The following is a 3569-nucleotide window of genomic DNA, read 5'->3' as shown; positions in this document are numbered from 1 at the left end:
AGGAAAATAATATTAAAGAAAATAAAAAGAAAAAGAAAGTAGGAAAATAATAAGAAAAAAGAAAATAAAAAAAAATAAGAAAATAAGAAAAAAAAGAAAATAAAAAGAAAATAAGAAAGTAGGCAAAAAAAAGGGACACAAAGTGTCAGAAGGCAAGCGTATGATTTGTCTTAATATTCTTGAAGATTCCGTCATTATATGAGCTAAAATACGGAAATAAACCCAACTCACATGTCACGTCAAGGAATACGCGCGCAACTGCGTGATTTACGCACGGCTGTTGCGCGCATGTGAATTAGTTGCGCGCGCCACCTGTTGGTGAACTTTCTTTTAAGTCGAATTTACCGAAAATTTGACCCTCTTGGTTCTATTTAAACGTGTCTTTGTGTAGGCTTTTGATAATCTCGCATTCATTCGCTTAGTAATATAAGAAGCTAAAAAGAATTAATCTCTCTAAAATCTTATTCTCTCTTTTATTTTGAACAATGGTGAAGACCTTTGAACAACGTTTGAAGCAATAGGTCACTTCACTTTCAACCGAGGACAAACTAGCTTGCAAAATTTACCACTTAGACCTTCTATTGAATTATATGCAACTAGTGGTTAACTTTGATTTTCTTCATGCCGCAGTTAACCATTAGGACTCTAATCACCACCTTTTCTTGTTCAAAGGGGACAAAATTGTCCCCCTTCTCAGTGAGTTTGAGGCCTTGCTAGGTTTCACTACAAATACTCTCCCTGTAACTTATTCGCCTACCTTGTCGGATCCCAAACCTATATTCCAAAGAATTTTTGGCTTGTTCGACAATGATATGACCAACATTGGAACTGAAGAAGGCGTGAACTTGGTTCAATTTATCGAACATTTCGTCGCCCCTCGTGACAACATGACTAAACAACGCTTTAAATTTCGTGCTTTACGTTATTGTCTTGTTGTTAATTATTTACTTAGGACATGCAAAGAATACGGAGATTATTCCATGGTGTCCATAGTAGAGAAAATAGAGGGATGTCATTCACCCGCTCCTTTGGTTTTGGCGGAAACCGTTTTGTGCTTGAATCGCCTTAGAGGAGATCCTAACGAAAACGGATTCATGGGAAGTCCACTCATATTACACGTACGTTTTTTTTATTTATTTTTTTTTCGGCGTTTATCAGCGCAAGTCACGAAGTTGCACTGGCATGACCAGCGCAATCATCTTCGCTGCGCGCGGAGGGTGAGCGCAACTGGTTTGGTTGCGCACGCCACCTTCTTGTGTAAAAAATTGCAAACTGCTTTTTTTTCTTTTTTTATTCAGATTTGGCTCATGGATCACTTGCGAATTGTTGATCAGCCACAAAACCTTGAGGCTAATGGAGTAAAGACATTCCCTGGACGTCGAATCCTTTATAAGCATAAGAATGAAGAGGAATGGACGTCGTTTTCCTGTCATGGGGTTCCTAACATACGTTTTGTGATTCCTTTGTGGAACATAAATAGTATGACTGGGAATAGTCTCAATTTCTCTTACATTAGGCTTTTAGGCCTTCTAGTACTACTTATATTTTTCCTTGTACGGTAATAAGACAATACGGGATGAGACAATTTATTCCCCCGCAAGACTGTGATGCCCCTAAAGATGTGATCTTTAAACCCGAAAGAATTCCTCGTTGGATGGAATATTGGTCAAGTCTTCCTAGGTGGGTAATACAAAATCCTACCGCGAGTATAACATTATCTTCCTTTTACAAGGCTTGGATGAATGCGGCGGATAAGGGTGAATTAAACAAGGCTCGATCTCAACTTCAAGCCCCCACCGCTCATAATCCACCTAAGCCTTTGATACATTCAACCACTACTACTCCTTCTAGTGGCCAAAACAAAGGAGTGAGAAGAAAACTAGACTTCTCTTCCCCTAAGGCTCGTTCAAAGGAAACAAAAAGGAACCTTCACCAAATACTCATAAGAAAACTCCAATAGTCAAAGGGAAAGGAAAATAGGTTGCAAAGGCCCCAATCCCCAAATTGAAAAACAATGTTTGGGTGAAGAAGAAGAGTGTAGAGGAAATCTCCAAGGTATCTGAAAATATTGCGATGGAAACTACTCCTCTATCATCTATGACAATCGACGACATAGTAAAACCTTAGAGTGTTACACAGTTTCGCCATTAGTTTCAAATTGAATAAAGTGTAATCACTACTATGTTTTTTTTTTTCGTTTACTTTTTAGTTCAACAATGTCTCTCTTTTGAAATTTGGATGAAATAAAAATGAGCTTTATATTTTTATATTTTGATATGACCGAATCATAAAGATTGCCTACGTATTCGCATTATGAAATCAGGTCTTTGCGTAGTTCTAATGTTTTTTTTATTGTTATTTATTTTTTATTTTTCTTTAATCTCTTAGATAGAAATTAAATGAAAAATTAATCAAACCTTGTTTAAATGAATTAAATCAAAGTTTAATATTATTTTCTGAGTATATGTTAAGAAACACTCTCCTTTTGCCGCAAGTATAAATCGCAACTTTTTTTTAAAAAAAATCTGTATTATTACCCCCAAGTGTGAAGATTTTTTTGTGATGTTTGAAAAAATTTGAACACTTAGAACGGTTTATTATTTCTAAATTATCCCCCAAGTGTTATGTATTTTACCATGTTATTCGGTAAAATGCATAACACTTAGTATCTTTCAATTGAATGTTAATTAAAATTGGTTTTATGAGTGAACGAGTTTATCCAGATTTCATATGTAATATTTCTTAAGGTGATCAATGTTTATTCAATCGCGAATTTCATCTCCTCCAACATCCATTAATCTGACGACTCCTCCTGATAAGATTTCAATTACGCGGTAGGGACCTATCCAATTAGGTTTGAATTTCCCTCTTGGATCGGTTGGTGGACCTCTAACCTCCTTTATACAAAGTCACCTTCTTTTATAATTCTGGGTTTGACTCTTTTATTGAAATGATGCGCAATGTGCCTTTGGTAGACTTGTACATGATGCAAGGCTCTTAATCGTGGTTCATCGAGGAATAAAAGCTCTTCATACCTCGCTCTTACCCATATAACTTCCGGTAGCTTTACTTTTCAGTACGATGTGTAGGGATGGTATTTCCAGCTCGACTAGTTGAACTGCGTCCATTCCAAAAACTAAGGAGTATGGAGTTAATCCTATTGATGTTCGTATAGACGTTCTATAACCCCATAATGCAAAGTGTAGTTTATTCTGCCAATCTTTATAATTTTCTGCCATTTTCTAAATGATGACTGTTATATTTTTATTTGCCAACTCTATAGCTCCATTCATTTGAGGTCTGTATGGGGATGAGTGATGATGTTTTACTTTACAACAAGTTAAGAGGGTCTCCACTTCAGCTTTGAATTGAGATCCCTGATCACTAATTAATATGTTTCTTTCGAGAAACTTTGCGACATGTTTAGAAGTGATATTCACATAAGAAGCAGCCTCAATCAACTTAGTGAAGCAATCGACGGCTACTAATATGTACTCGTGCCCTCCTGTTCCTGTTGGAGAGACTTTTTCAATTATGTCGATTCCCTTAGTCGAAATAAGCCAAGGGGA

The sequence above is a fragment of the Chenopodium quinoa genome, unplaced genomic scaffold (genome assembly GCF_001683475.1).
Source record: "Chenopodium quinoa cultivar QQ74 unplaced genomic scaffold, ASM168347v1, whole genome shotgun sequence".
Lineage (NCBI taxonomy): Eukaryota > Viridiplantae > Streptophyta > Magnoliopsida > Caryophyllales > Amaranthaceae > Chenopodium > Chenopodium quinoa.
The sequence above is the reverse complement of the archived record's forward strand: the minus strand, read 5'-3'. Positions refer to the sequence as shown.